This window comes from Mauremys reevesii, linkage group 5 (genome assembly GCF_016161935.1).
Source record: "Mauremys reevesii isolate NIE-2019 linkage group 5, ASM1616193v1, whole genome shotgun sequence".
NCBI classification, from domain to species: domain Eukaryota; kingdom Metazoa; phylum Chordata; order Testudines; family Geoemydidae; genus Mauremys; species Mauremys reevesii.
The window spans coordinates 16,475,092-16,490,892 of record NC_052627.1 but is presented as its reverse complement, the minus strand read 5'-3'; the positions used below and the strand labels follow the sequence as shown (position 1 = coordinate 16,490,892).

At 46.9% G+C, this 15,801-nt stretch overlaps 1 long non-coding RNA gene across 1 annotated transcript; it reads left to right on the top strand.

Annotated features, from left to right (window-relative positions):
- Positions 1-2,660: 2,660 nt before the first annotated feature.
- On the top strand, positions 2,661-13,813 carry LOC120405762. The gene is made up of 3 exons (XR_005598837.1): positions 2,661-2,712; positions 11,633-11,767; positions 13,186-13,813. It is a non-coding gene; the product is annotated as an uncharacterized LOC120405762 (long non-coding RNA).
- Positions 13,814-15,801: the final 1,988 nt, after the last annotated feature.

Sequence of the window (15,801 nt, the reverse complement as noted above, 5' to 3'; positions counted from 1 at the left end):
TGGAGGCTGACAGCTCACGACCCCCCATGTAGTAACCTCGCGACCCCCTCAGGGGGTCAGTTTGAGAACCCCTGCGCAAGAGCATCTAGCTGGAGCATTAGGGCGCTATAGCAACAAGAGGCAAACACAGCTCATCCGGCCTCGCTGGCTGAGTCCTGTGCAGAGATTGATGGTGTGCTGATGCTCAGCAACAGCTGGCAAATCCCCACTCGTCAAAAACCTTCACCCTTCAAAGCTCACAAAAATAAAATGGGGGCAAATCCTGCCTGTCTGATTCCCAAGCTAGAATAAAAGCTACTTTTCATTGGCGTGCTCATGACCTTCAGGTGACCCAATACATTATTGATGAAAAATGTGACGTTTGCAGGGAGGAAGACTATGGGGGATAAGAGGCCGGGGAATGAATGAAGACGGAGGATTTCACTCGACTCGCGAGCTATTTGGCACAGTCGTTTCCTCTCCCTTCCTGTAGCAAAGTTTAGTGTTTCACAGCAGACCACGCTCAGACTAACACGGCAGCTCCGGCAGGCGTTCCCATGAAAACCGGAGGCGGTCTCGTTCCGAAGCAGAAAGGTGACCAGCTCGGCTGAGTGAAGAAGCGCAGCCTTATTCGGAAGATGAATTTCCTAACTGCACAGATGCCACTCTTGGGGCTGAGCTGCTGTTCCAGTCTAATCATTATCTCCAGTGTGCTGTCAGCAGAGAAAGGGTTGGGCCTTCTGAACAGGAGTGCACTTGTTGAAAGGAAAAAGAAAGGGCAGGTTCTTTTACATAAACCCGACCTCAGAAGACAAAAGGAAAGACGGCAGATGCATTCCAATAAAGGATAAAAGTTATTCAGAAGCTTTAGGATTTTGTGTGTATGGTGGTCGGAGGTGGGGGTTTACAGTACTGCACAGCAAAGGCGGTTTGACATATCTGACAATGCAATTTTGTTGTCTTTTGCTTCTGGTCACATGCAACAAATAGACAACAGGGGCCAATGAACATGCACAGACTTTACCTCCCAACCCCTAGCTGAGTTCAAGTAATGCCATCGTGCACTGCTGAGGGAGGGACTTTAAGGTGTGCTCGTGATCAAGAAAGGTGTTACCCTGACTGTCCTAGCATTGTATTTGTCAGTTCACGGGCCAGGTACACCCAGGGCAGAGGCAACACCAAGCTTCATCCCACTGTCCAGCTATGGGATGCACCCCTACCTTAGAGGTTACATTCCCATTTAATCCTTGAGCTCTCTAGTGAAATTGACTATCAGTGCTGGTTGTGATGATGGTTTTGTGATGGAGCCCTGGGCTTCTGAGAGATGGAATAAGAGAGCCAACCTACTTCTCATACCTCACTGAACATCCATGGGATGGTCGTGACTTTCAATCAATACTAGAGATGAATAAAGCCAGTTGATTTTAGGTTGCAGTGATTTGCACCCTGTTGCATTTCATCTTAAGTTTTGTGTTCCCATGAACCTGAAAATAAACCAAAACCCACCAGACAACACTGAGGTTTGGCAGCACTAAGAAGTTTTGCATGGTCTCCACCTCAGTCCATAAATCACTCCTCAGCGTCTCCTCTTTGGCCTCAGCAGAGAGGAAGCGGCTTCCCAGTTCCTCTGATCTGCTGAAGAGTGTTGGATTGCGAAGTCATGTCAGGCCCTCTTCTTCCTTGTAAAAATTCCTAAAATCCATTAAGGTTGCTCAGTGACAAAAATGTACTTCTTAACTATCACATCATTCACAAAAACCCAGCACTTAAAGGCAAGAAAATGAATAGTTAAGGAAATCACAAATCTTACACTGCCCAGCTAGTAAACTGAAGCATATTCTTCTTACTGAGTATTAAAAAATTCATAGTTCATCACCTTAACTCTGACCCAAGGAGCATTATTTTTATCTTGATTCCAGTATCTAAATAATTTTGTTCAAGGGATATTGTTTAATGGGAATGATAGTTTACAATTTATATAATTTAACAGGAGGGTGGTGTGGGTTTTTTTTGTTTTGTAAAGTTGCCTCTTCTTACTCATAGACTGTAGCGGGGTGGTTACCCGCTCCAGCCTTGGCAGGGTTAAAACCAGCCCTGGAAGAGGGCTGGAGGGTGGGGAGAACAGCCCAGGCTGAGTGGGAAGCAGGGTCAGCTGGGGCCACACCCAAATTAGGGCCCAGCTGGCCCTATAAAGGCTTGAGCCAGGAGCTCAAGTAAACACTCTCTCGCTGCTTGTAGAGAGAGAAGGGCCTGGCTGCTAGGGAGCTGAGCAGGGAACTGGGAGTGGAGCAGGGCAGGGCAGGGGGAAGGCTAGAGGAGCTGGGGAGCTCTGACCTAGGAAAGCCCCAGGCTGTGGGCCTAGCTGAGGGCCTAAGACCAGTACCAGGGTTGCAGAGGGGCAGCCCAGCTATAGAGAGAGGCAGCAGGGCCAACCCAGCCTTGCCTGTGATGAGTGGTGTATACTGCAGTCCACCCCAGGGAGTGGGGCTAGATGGTGACTGGCAGTAGCCTTTCACTGAGGTGAGGTGGGGTTAGTGGGTGGGGGTTCCCCTGGGTGGGGAGACCCAGAGTGTGGAGGTACTGCCAGGAGGGCAGCAACCCAGAGAAAGGGGCACTGGGGTCCTGGGAGGGACATGGCGGCCAGCGGTAAGGCGGATCACATGCCTGCAGGGGGCGCTCCAGGATGCTGGAAGAGCTAATTCCCATGGATGACCAGCAGGAGGCTCCGCAGGGGTGAGTCCACTCCCTTACATAGACTTTAAGGCCTGGTCTACACTAGGGGGGGAGTCGAACTAAGGTACGCAACTTCAGCTACGCAAATAGCGTAGCTGAAGTCAAACTACCTTAGTTCGAGTTACTTACCCGTCCTCACGGCGCGGGATCGACATCGTCGACTCCGCCACCGCCGTTCGCAGTGGTGGAGTTCCGGAGTCGACGGGAGCACGTTCGGAGTTCGATATATCGCGTCTAGATGAGACGCGATATATTGAACTCCGAGAATTCGATTGCTACCCACCGATCCGGCGGGTAGTGAAGACGTACCCTAAGATCAGAAGGGACCACCATGATCCTCTAGTCTGACCTCCTGTACATTGCAGGCCACAGAACCTCACCCACTCGCTCCTGTGATAGACCTCTAACCTCTGGCTGAGTCACTCAAGTCCTCACATCATGCTTTAAAGACTTCAAGTTACGGAGAATTCACCATTTACACTAGTTTAAATCTACAAGTGACCCATGCTCCATGCTGCAGAAGAAGCTGAAACCCTTCCAGGGTCCCCATCAGCTGCCCCAGCTGTAAGACATGGTTTGCAGCTTGGTGCCACTCATAGCTTATAGGGTTTAGGGTTAGGACTTTGGCCTGTGTTCACTAGTGGTTCACGCTGTTGGCTGACCATCCAGGACTGAAATCCCCAGTGTAGTAGCCTAGACAAGACCAAAGACCAAGATTCACAAACACGAGACTTACAACCTGTTTAAAAAAAATGGTTGTGCACATCAAATCTGTCTCTATGGCATCTTTGATATCTACAATCAGCTCTTACAAGATCAATAGCTTATGTTCGCAATGAGCTCAGCGGCATTATAGGACAAGAATTTTAGATAAAGGCTACTAAGTTCTTACAAACTCTCCCCTATTCATTAGCCACAAACAGGCTTTCCTTCCCTCACCAAAAATTTAACCTAGTTCCAGTTGCAGCAAGGAGTTTTTTTCCAAACCCATATTTGTCTTTTTTGCTAACTCCCCTGGAAGACTCCAGTTTCATAAAGCAATTGCTCATGTTTAGTGACCTTCTGCACCAGTAGCTCCATCTGTTGAGCACTGAAATAGATTTCCCTCATCTTCGCTTGCGAAAATCAGTGAGAGCGAGTGTCCTTTGTCCCATTTGCCCAACACGTGGGCAGCAAGAGCCTGTGAAGGCAGCAGGTTTTAAGGGCATCCAAAGTGGCACCATCAGGAGCACCGGCATGAGCAAACAGTGCCACAGCCGTTCGCCTGGCTTCTGCGATGAAACCAATCCATTCCTGCGCAAGGCATAGTCCCACTGGCAACCTCTTCGTTGCTGAGCATTGTGGAGAGTGCTTAGTCTGCGTTAGAGACTTGAGTGATTCTCGTTACACGGTCAAACATTCCGCCTGGCCTATATACAGGTGCTTTTTTGTTTTCTCACACCTGTCCTGTTGCAGAAAAAAATCCAGTGATAGGAAACAGGGCCTATATAATTACAGCAGTCAGACTGTGGATGGAACCCTATTGCAGGGGTCTGTAAGAACCAAGATATTTTATTTCCTCAAATGAATGTGAGACACGGAGAGGGTTTTTTCCTCCCAAAGTAACAAAGAAAGCCATTCTAAACCAGTACAGGGATTTTTCTGGTGCCTTATGTAGTCACTGAAGACTTCTTTCAAATATCTATTAGTGCTAAATCTTCAGCTGGTGTAAATCAGCAAAGCTTCAATGACTTCAATTTACATCAGCTGAGGATACAGCTGCCCCTGGTGTATAACTATGGGATACTTTCACTTATCTTTAGACCTGCTGTTTTATCATCTCTCCCAAGTTGTTTTTTGTCCCGAGCCAGTCCCCCCCAGAATACAATTGCAAAACATCACGCCCACTTCTAATGCTATATAAATAATATTAACTGTTGGTTTACTATTAAGGAAGTTGCCTTAGGCAGATTGTAACTGATCAAATCCTCCTTGCCTTAACCACAAGAGTTGACTTTGCAAGTGCAATTTGGTGGTTAGTCAAAATATATTTGTTTTTGTTCTACTTATGCTGACTAAAAAAATAATATCCTCCAAATATAGCCAGAAGAGAAGTGGAAAATGTGTCTTGACATCTGTCTCCAAATCTCCTCATTTTAAATTCAATGATAAACATACAGGGCCAGATCCATTCCTGGAGTTACTCCACTGAATTTCAGTGGAGTTACACCAAGATGAATTTGGCTGGTGGAGTTGATCACATCAAGTGAAAACACTATATGTACATCTGAAATATCAAGAAACAACGGAAAAAAAACTTTTTTGCCATTTGAAAGGGAACTTTGCTGTTATTTTTTAAATTTCTTTCCCCCCCCATGGTAAATCTTCTAGAGAACAAATATTACACCCCCACACACACACACGCTCGTGTGGCTTTAGTCAAGATAATATAGTCATGTTCTCACACCGTTTGATCCTTGCCCTCAATATTCTGATTGCAGTAATTTGATTCATTCTGCTTTGGGAAAGCAGCTTTGTGTGAAAGGGACAGAGCATGAGGAAGGGTTCTCTCTTATCCTCTTTAGGCACTTTAGGTTAAATTAAAATGACTGTGTGCATCTGCATATGTTGTAGATTAGCATCCCTTCGCAAGCCCTAAAAGCATATTTTCTAATGACTTTTTTGGGGGGGGAGGGGGAAGCATTACTCAGGTAATGTTCCATTTGGGAGGGGGTGGTGCATTCAGATCAAGATCAGGGGGGAAAAAATGGCATCTGTATGCAGCTTGGCTTTACTGCAACGTCTAATCAGTAGAGGGCTCCCTCGTCTATGCCAGGCATACATATACAGTACATTCTCTCTCTCTCTCCAGATGAATAAAGCTGTCATTTCTCATTGTTCTCAACTCAACCTTAATATCAGCTGATACTAAGACACAAGGGCTTAGAGAAATTAAAGTCCACTGAGCAGTACCATTGGCATCCACTGGCAATATGTTAGGGATATTTCTTAACTGGAAATACAGTTTCCTTCATGATTGCCTTCTTCCCCTCTTTGTACAACTGCGTTCAGTAGGTTTTGGACTTGTTCTTATGCACTTGGAATATTTGCACATCTCTATTCATCCCCCATGTACAGCTTTGCTTACAGGGCAACTATAATTGACCAATGCTGTGCTGCTTTTCCTAGCAGCATTGCTCTTGGGTTGGCCCTGCAGGAGATAATATATCTGAAGATCCTGTGTGTACTGGTTCAAGCAAGAAGTCAAAATAAATGACTTGTTCATTGTGTTTACCCTAGAAGAGCACTGTTGTCTGAGCACAGAACTTGCAGCTAGGAACTTTAATCCCATCTTTAACACAAACTCTCTGTGGCCTTGTCACTTAATCCCTCTGACTCACTCTCCCCTATCTGTTAAATAAATATGTTCCATGGAGATAATATGGGTTGCCTGCGTCATGGGGATGTCACAAAGTTACGTTCAGCTAATGCTTGCAATGCATTTTTAAAGTGAAAGCTACTGAATAATTATTATCCATTGAACTTTGATGATTTTGTGTGGTGGCACTGTACATACATGTATATCCTGTTTAAATTAGTGCATGGTGTGCATGAATGTTGTTGCATTAGACCTCTCTCGCACCTGTATGGAGTAAACATGGTGGGACTGGGAGTCTGAAAGCCTGGGTTCTGTTCCCAGTTGTGCTACCTACTCACTATTGATCTGATCCAAAGCCTAATTGAAGTCAACAGACTCCCACTGATGACAAAGGACTTTGTATTAGCCTCTGTAGGTATGTCTACCCTGCAATTAGACACCCGCAGCTGGCCTGTGTCAGCTGGCTCCGGCTCAGGGGGCTTGGGCTGCGGGGCTGTTTCACTGCTGTGACGGCTTCCGGGCTCAGTCTGGAGCATAAGTTCTAGCACTCTACAAGGTGGGAGAATCCCAGAGCTCAGGCTGCAGCCTGAGCCCAGCAATCTCCACTGCAATGAAACAGCCCCGAAGCAAGAACCCAAGTCAGCTGGCATGGGCCAGCTCCAGGTTTTTATTTGCAGTGTCGACATGTCCCCTGCTGTAACACTGGGGGTAAGGATACTTTTACCTAAAAGAGACACTGTGAACCTTAAGAGGCCTAATCAATTCATGGTTGTACAGTACTCCTGCCTTGTTTGGGAGACAAGCACCCCACACTTCAGAGTTAGTACCGTAAATGCTGCATACAGGTTAGGCTGGATAGAGTCTTTATTCTGTAAACATTTATTGCCTAGCTAAGATATTACAGGGTTTAACAATCTGTCACGGTGATTATTCCTTGCAACCCCATTGCTCCTGATGCCTCTGAGCACCACCACCTCCAAGAATTCACCGTCCATGAGCATCACCAATGTAGCCACTAACATGGGTCAAGACGGAGACAGAGAGAAACGGAGTTATGACAGATGTGCCAGGGCCAGGCCATTAGCACTGGGGGATTTGGTCCTACTCAAGCAGCAGAGATGCTCCAAACTGGATTAGCCTAGGGCCCATACACCATTGGTGGGATCCCGTATCGTCAATGGCCGCTCTACAAGATCCGAGCGGAGTCTGCGGCAAGGCCAGAGAAGGTGGCCCATGGGAACATGCTGATGCCTTGCCACTTTGAGCCCGGGCCAGGAAACAAGGTGGGGTGAGGAGATCCTAGTAGCCAGGAGACAGAGCCAGGAGGAGTCACTGGGTTGCCACTAATGGGGTGGATGAGACTTGGGGGATCCCCACCGGAAGCACCCTGCCCTGAAGCAGGGGAAGAGCAGACAGACAGCTGGGAGGGCAACGGCGGCTCAGAGGGCAGCTTGGGTACACACATGGCTGAAGACACAAAGGTTACTTGGTGATGGATCAGTGCTGATGGAAGAAATCCCCTCCAACAGCCTCAGACTCTTTTCCCCCAGCCATGGGGAGGTAATGGAGCAAACATGGATGGGGGCTGCCCAGCCCTCTGCATGCACAAGACCTCACTATCGGAATCTCATCCTGCACATGGAGAAGCATCCATGACAGTTGGTATGGCTCCACCACAGCTGCTTTCCTGTGGGGGCCTGAGCCAGCACACGCAACCCTATTAATGAGCCTTTTGCAGGTTTACCTATGGAAACCTGATTACAACGTTTATTTCTTCTAGATAGTCAAGTTTGACCATCTTCTTGGCACTCCACCAGGGCCATGACTGACCCTGGCAGGGTTAATCCAAAGAGCTCATTAAACCGTCCAATTTCTAGTAGCAAAGTGTGGTGTATACAAAAGGTAGGGACTTAATCAATACGATTATGACCTGCACTTACTGGGAATTCCTCATTCATCAGGAATAATTGCACTCCCCAATCCCTATCATGAATGGAGTTCAACAGGTTACCTCCACCTGTCAGCATAGGGCAGACACACAGTGGCACAACAGACCTGTTAGTGCTCAGTCTTGGGTGGCTGAATGCCACTTTTCCCTCTGAGAAGTTAGGTGCCAACTGCTCTGGGGTTGCCTAGCTAGTTAGCATGCCAGAGTTTTGTTCATTGTCAGAATTAAGCAGACATATCACTCCACCTACTATGAACAGCCATGCACCACCATCCACAAATTCAAGAAAGAGCTATCAATCCTTTCCGTGTCCAGGTCAGGTGAGGTTGCCCATGTTGAGTCAAATTAACCTGCAATTTCCACTCTTGGTGGTACCCTTCCATCAGTTCCTTTAAGTTTCAGCCTTGCAGTCACATCCCACTTGGAACTCAAAGACTTTGGTTTCCCTTGGCAAGTCGTGGAATAACGCTGCCGGATCACTAGTCAGCATCGTTTATGGTCGGAACTATGACAGTATCTGATCATCTTGGAACCTCTGAATTTCATTCTTGATTAATGAAAACATTCTTGGCAATGCTTTTGCTTTGGTTTAGCTTGTGCTGGTCCAAGAATTTCACCTCTAGCGGCACAATACAATTGCCCCTGGCCATCCCTCTTAATCATGGTCCCAGTTCGGAAAACCAACAAAATAGAACCGGAGTCCTATTCCATTATTCCTAGCTGGAGTATTCCAGCGACCAGCCTGCTTTGAACACTCTAATGTTTTTGAAATAAATGCTTCGGACCCCCAGGACACTCAGTTTAAGAGCATCAAGGGAGTGCCGAAAGGCAGGGGCTGGGAGGGGTAGTAACTCGCCTCACAGCAGATTGACATCTCGATTCCAAGATCAAGCTATGAGCTTTTTAACTGCAGCAACTTTAATATACGCTAAATGGGCTTACCCCATCTGCTGGCATCAGACTTGCCCTCCAGTGGATCCTCGTTAAAGGCTTTAAAGTCTACTCATTCCAATTACAGGGCCTCCACAGAGTCCTGCATTGTTATCTCTCGTCACTACCTCCCCGGGTCGGGAGTGGGTAATTTGCGCGCCGGCTGCCTTCCTTGGATATAGTAGCCATTTCTCACCCTCCCTCTCTGGAATCAAACCCTAATTCCCCATGATCCGTGGTCACCATGGTAAGCATAGAAAGTACCATCAGAAGTTGTTAGGGCAAACATTTAAATGCATTGTCATCGCCATAAGGAAACATGATCGGCCTGAGGTTATCTAGAGACACGAAAGCGGCCGGGCGAGCCCAGGTTGGTTTTGGCCTGATAAATTCACGGATTCCCAGAGGTCATCGCTCGTCGGCATGTATTAGTTCTAGAATTACCACAGTTATCCAGTAGTGGTTGAAGTGACCAGAAGGAATCATAACTGATTTAAGCAGCCAGTCATGGTTTCACTGTACCAGCCATGTGTACATAGACATGCCTGCCTTAATCTTTGAGACAAGCATATGCTGCAGGCAGGATCAACCAGGAGGGAGAGCAAGGGCCCCATGTAGGCACCCCTGGCAGGCCCTGCCAGCCTTCCCCAGTCTTCCCCAGGAGGCAAGAGTAGGGTCTGCAGTGCAGCAGATTGCCCGACAGGGATGGCAACCCCACAGGATCCATCTGGATCACACCAGGAAAGTACAGTGGAAGAGACAGTGGGCCATCAAAACCTCCTTCTCCCTTCTTTCCCCAGCAGCCCTCCAAGACAATATGGTGACATGGCATGGGTCCCATATAGCCTAGACAAACCTACTATAATATAGGTGCACAACTGGCAGGAAAAGGGTACTCAGAAAGTAGTTATCAATGGTTCAGATTTGAGCTGTAAGGGTATATTGAGTGGGGTCTGTCCTGGGTCCAATTCTGTTCAATAGCTTCATAAATGCTTTGGATAATGGCTTAGAGAGTGCGCCTATAAAGTTTGTGGACGATACCTAGCTGGGAGGGGTTGCAAGCACTTTGGAGTAAATGCAAAGTACTCCACTTAGGAAGGAATACTCAGTTTCAGAACCACAGAATGGGAAATGACTACCTAGGCAGGAGTACTGCAGAAAAGGAGCTGGGGGTTATATTGGATCAACAAACTACATAGGAGTCAACAATGTAACACTTGCAAAAAAAAAAGCAAACGTAACTCTGGGATGTATTAGGAGGAGTGTTGTAAGCAAGACATGAGAAGTAAATCTTCTGCTCTGCTCAGCACCTCAGCTAGAGTATTATGTCCAGTTCTGGGCACTGTACTTTGCGAAAGATGTGGACAAACTGGAGAAAGTCCAGAGAAGAGCAACAAAAATGATTAAAGTTCTAGAAAACATGACCTATGAGTAAAGATTGCAAATATTGGATTTGTTTAGTCTGGAGAAGAGAAGCCTGAAGGGGGACATGATAACAGTTTTCAAGTATGTAAAGGGTTGTTATAAAGAGAAGGGAGATAATTTGGTCTCTTTAACCCCTGAGGTCAGGAAAAGAACTAATGGACTTAAACCGCAGCAAGGGAGAATGAGGTTGGACATTAGGAAAAACTTCTTAACAGTAAGGTTAGTTAAGCACTGGAACAAATTACCTAGGGAGGTTGTGGAATCTCCATCACTGGGGATTTTAATAGCAAAGACAAACACCTGTCAGGGATGCTCTACATAATACTTAGTCCTGCCTCAGTGCAGGGGACTGGACTAAATGTCCTACTGAGGTCCCTTCCAGTCCTACATTTCTATGATTCTATGATTACATGGAGGCCCAGTTTCTTACATTTGGTCTGATTTATCGACCAGTCCAATAGTTGTAATATCACTACGCATAACAACTCAGAGATCTATGGCCCTGCTTAGGACATTTATGACTGTAGTTGATGTATTTATTGCCTGTTGATTTCCATTGTTTATTTTGTTGCTTTTAGATGTAGCCTACAACGTAAAAGTGTGCGCCATTTTATACTTGGTTGACTGGTTCACTGTCTAGGTGGTTATTAATTCTGAGCTGAATCCCAGTGTTTACACTGTGCCCAGCAAGGAAATGTGGCAGGTTTTCTTGTGGCTGTCTAATGAAGACCAGCATAGCCAGAATTTTGCCTATTCATCTCAATGCAGATTACAGTTGAAGTCAGTCTATGGCTTTTTAGGCTACAATTAAATTTTTCCCAACTTTTATGCACTTAAATCATAGGAAAAAGTATTAACCACCTTTTTAACTTTGAGTATCTATTTATCACATAACTTGTTTTTGGTTTGGGTTTTAATCCTGCAAGAGAACTGGCTCAGGAATAATACAATACTAAGGGTGCAACAGTCCTCATCCTCCTATGCCCTTAAACAAAAGTTCCTCCTTACTTACGGGGAGAGGCCAATGGCCTTTTGAAATATTAGCCCTAAACTATTGGCTAACAGCATTGTACCACAGTTGTATAGAAGAGGATGGGTCATTTAAACAGACCTGTTAATTAAAGTTAATTAAAGGAAGTTCCTAAAAGTCCTTTAAAACAAGCAGTCAAGTGGCTCCTGAAGAGTACAGATGAAGTTGTGGGAACTGAAGGAACATATATACTGTTGACACAAGGGGTTTTTGAAATATGTCATAACAGCTGGACAGCAGGGCTGGCTGCTGGTGAATGGGCTCACAAAAAACGATGTGGAGAAGAAACATTAGACCAGACCACTGACCCAGCCAGGAGACTCCAAATGGTTCAAACAGAGAGTTGTACAGAGACAAGTCACAGGTACGCTGCATGTACGAATGTTTAGTGGGTTGGAGGGGACCTGGCCATGATAGCTTGATTGTATGGACTCAGTCCAAAAGGCTTTAGCCAGAGTCAATATTTTTAAAGCTGTGAGCTGAAGGGGGTCTCTTGATACACAAAGTAAAAGGTTTATAAAAAGTACAAAGATGCTTTACATCTTGTCTCATTCTGGTATGCAGTCCAGACCAGTGAAGAGCTGTGCCACGTCTTATTCTGTCACCCTGAGCACTTCACAATGCCACTCTCCTATGACTCTCTGTCTGGGACTCCCATAGTCACCAAGAAGTATATGCTCCATGTCAATATTTTGGGCAGCTCTGGTCCATGGCTTTAGATCCTGGAGCCTGCCAGGTCTCTACCAGCCTTGGTTAACAATTGGTAGGTGATTCCTCACTCTCCCCAGCCCTGAATTTTTCCAAAACCATGTGTTCTGAAATGTCCTGAGCCCTGTCCTGGAACAGTCAGAGGAATATTAAGGTCCGTTGCTCCTTTAAAGAGTCAATATTCAACAGTTTGTTACTTTAACTGGCGTTATCAATCAGTTCACTTTAAACACAGCACTGGATTGCTTGATATTAAAAATAAGACAAGTTTATTTAGTTAGAGATTTTAAGTGAGTACAAGTATAAAGGATTTCATGTCAGAAATGGTTACAAGAGAAATAAGGAAAAAACTCTTTCTAGTAACTAAAACTTAACAAGCTAGACTTGGCTCAAGGTAAAATTCTAACCACATGTTTCCATCAAGATGGCTGACCAAACTTCGGGGTCAGGATCTAACCCCCAAGTCAAAGGGTTGGTTCCTTTGTCTTCTTAGGTGAAAGATCGTTCACTTGGGGCTTCCTGGCCGCTCTTTTTTATTGTCCAGTGAATCTTGGAAATGGATTCTTCTGAAGGATTCCTCCCGATGAAAGTCTATTTCCAGCTGTGAGATAGACTCCAGGTTGCCTGTCTTGAAGGAAGTGCTCTGCTGCTTCCTTCCCACCAGAGCTGTGTCTGCTAAAATGCAATTTCTTTAGTTCCTGCCTCCTCTGGTGCCACTGAATATGTGATTGTCAATCTCCTCCCCTGCCATGATAGTGTGAGGTTTGCCTCCACATGCTTTTAGCTTGACGGGTTTATTTACGTGACATGTAAATACATTCTCATTGTTTTTCAAAGTACTTGGGAAGTAACTTTGCTTTCCTAGAGTTGGGTAATTCCTGCTTGGCTGATAGACAGATCTTAAGAATTATAATTTCAGTTTATGTCTATAACTTTACATCTGTTGCTTGCATCTACATTATGCGATGATATTAATAACCAGTGAGTCATGAGCTTTTCACTGACACCTTGCATGACACTTATCATTTCTTGTTCTTAATGTCATACATGTATTTCTTATTTTAAATTTTTTAGCAGCTCAGCAATGGTTCTTCAGAGGACTTGGAGAATCTGGACACCGAATGCTCCGAAGGAGCAAATGGATTGGGCCTGATCCGGTATTGCCTAGACCCCAAACCAGATGCTCAACAGGATGCTGAGAGAGAAGAGATGCTTATTCTATAGGCCAGTACGATCTAACATTGAAGAAGAAATATGGCGTCAAGCCTGTGTGAGGCCATAACCACCAAGTGTGCAATTGTGTGAGTTATCAGGCACTGCCGGAGAAAGATGTAATCTGAGGGCTGCCCAGGTGTGTCATAGATGTCCCCAGCCAGAGGAGTCATGACTGTGTGAACTGGACTGTAGATGATGTGAACTGTAAAATCAGAGTAATTAGTGGTAATTTGTGCTTTGGGAATGTTTTAAATATTCTCATCCCACTGGGATACCCACTGCAGTGCCTCTGTTTAACCCAGGAACATTTAGCTCAAGGGGCAGAGCTGGTGGACCAAGTGACAGAAGCAGAGATCCCAGACAGAGTGTTCAGTGAAATAATCAAACCGACAGAGAGAACAGAGTTAGTGTCAGAAATGTGAAGGCCAGAAGTGCCCATTGTGACCATCTACTCTGGCCTCTTGCATTATCCAGGGGACAGTTTCACCCAGTGACCCACACTGTGTCCCTTGTTCTTGCAGAAGGCTGGTGCAACTGGCTCTGGCGTGGGAATGGCCGAGTCCTTCTGGGTCCATGTGCCTGAAAACACCCTGCCCTGCACCTAGGTGCTAAGTTCCCAGGTGCTGGATTTTCTACATCAGGAATATTCTGCTCCCAGATGAGGCCCCAAAGTTGATAAACATTGAGTTGTCCATTGTAACCCTGAAGTTCCCACCCCCCACAAAGTGTATTTACTACATCAGGCCTGAAAATCAGGCTTTGCCCTTGTGCTGGTTCTGTCCAGGGCTAAATTTTCCCCAGCCTGAGCAGCAGGGAGACCTCAAGCAAACTCCCCAGAGAACCTGTTGTTGAGTCTGAGAGCCAGTCTGCTGCGTGGGGCCGGCAGAGTGGGATGAGATCAGAGGGGTTCCCGATGGACGAGCCTGGACCTTTCAAGGTGGAGGGTGGGTCCCTCTCATGCAGGAGTGGCACTATCCTCACCTGGGGAAGCGAGGGCTCTAGCTCCAGAGCCAGGGATCCACTGCCACCCCCTGGCAGAGATGGGGAGCAGAGTGTTGGCGCTGGGCAAGGTCATTCAGGAAACCAGTGGCAGAGGGGACAGTAAGCCCATCTCCATGAATGCCAGGCCCCACCAGTAACCCCCAACTCACCTTCCTTCTCACACTGCCCGCTATGTCCCCCAAGGGTGGGCCCTGGGGCCTGGTACCCAGCTTCTCCTTGCCTGCCTGGAGCCGCCTAACCCACAGAGTTCCCCTTCCAGGGAAAGGGCAGACTGGGGGTGACTCGGACGGACTGGAAGTGTCCCAGGGTGTATGGGGGAAGGGGCAGTGGTCTCTGAGCTTAGGGCAGCACTGGAATGTCCAGAAGAAGCCCGCGGTCCAGGATTGGACTTAGCACAGGACGCTGGGGGAAGGAGCTAAACAATAAAACTAAATACCTGCCTAAAGTGTGTGGGTAAATTTAAACTCTGAAGGCAAATTTACATTAGGACTCACCTACAGATTTTGTCGTCCCTCTGCTGTGAGACTCCCCCGACACACAGACAAATGGAGACTGAAGAGCGTGTTGGATGGAGTCATCTGGCTCGGCCTAGCCTCAGCTCTTTATCCATTTAGATTCAGGAACAGTTAAGGCATCTGTTGGTTGTTTCTAAAGCACAGGGGTGCTCTCTGGACTGAGCGCAGATGCCAAAAGCCAGCCCGGGGAGGTCGCTGGAAGGACCTCCCCCAGCCAGACGTGGCAGCAGAGAACACACCTGGATAAATGAGGTGGTACAGAAAAGGGAGGGGAACCTGGGACTGTCCAGGCGGGAGTCAGGGCTGGGACTGGTAGCAAGGAAGGATTCACCTGAGGAGGTGACATCAGTGAGGAGGAAACTACCTTGCAGGTTAGCTAGAAGCTGCAATGGCTCCACCTCAAGTAAACATGGTCAGAGAGACCCTCTCCCGTGGATGATGGCTCTGGGGAAGAATAGGCGGCTTAGAAGTAGCGTGGTGCATAGAAGGGCACAGCCAGTGCAGGTCATTGCATGCGTGAGGATTGGACAGCTCAGGAGACAAGGAGGGCTGGGATAGGCTGGGAGACTGTGCGCTGAGTGACTGATGCAGAGATGGGACCTGCTGAAGTCATAGCAGGGAGCAGAGCATGTAACCCACAGGGAAGAGCAACCAGTAGCTGAGCGGGGGGAACAGAAAGTGAGTGGCAAATGGATGGAGGGAGTTTTCTACAGGGAGTCCTTAGCCGGAAGGGAAAGGCCAGACGCCCACAAGGAGCACAAGGTCTGCCCCTGACAGCCCCTCCAGCACCTGAAAATTGGCTGCAGCCCACCCTCAGAGATTTGCTGCCTGTTGATTGGACACGTGACTCCAAAACAAGCCCCTTACAAATAAAGCTGGGGGAAGGACGGCTTGTTCGATTTGCTGGCAATTTTGGCAAACTAAAAACAGGCTTGTTTGGGTAGGCAAAACAAAGTAA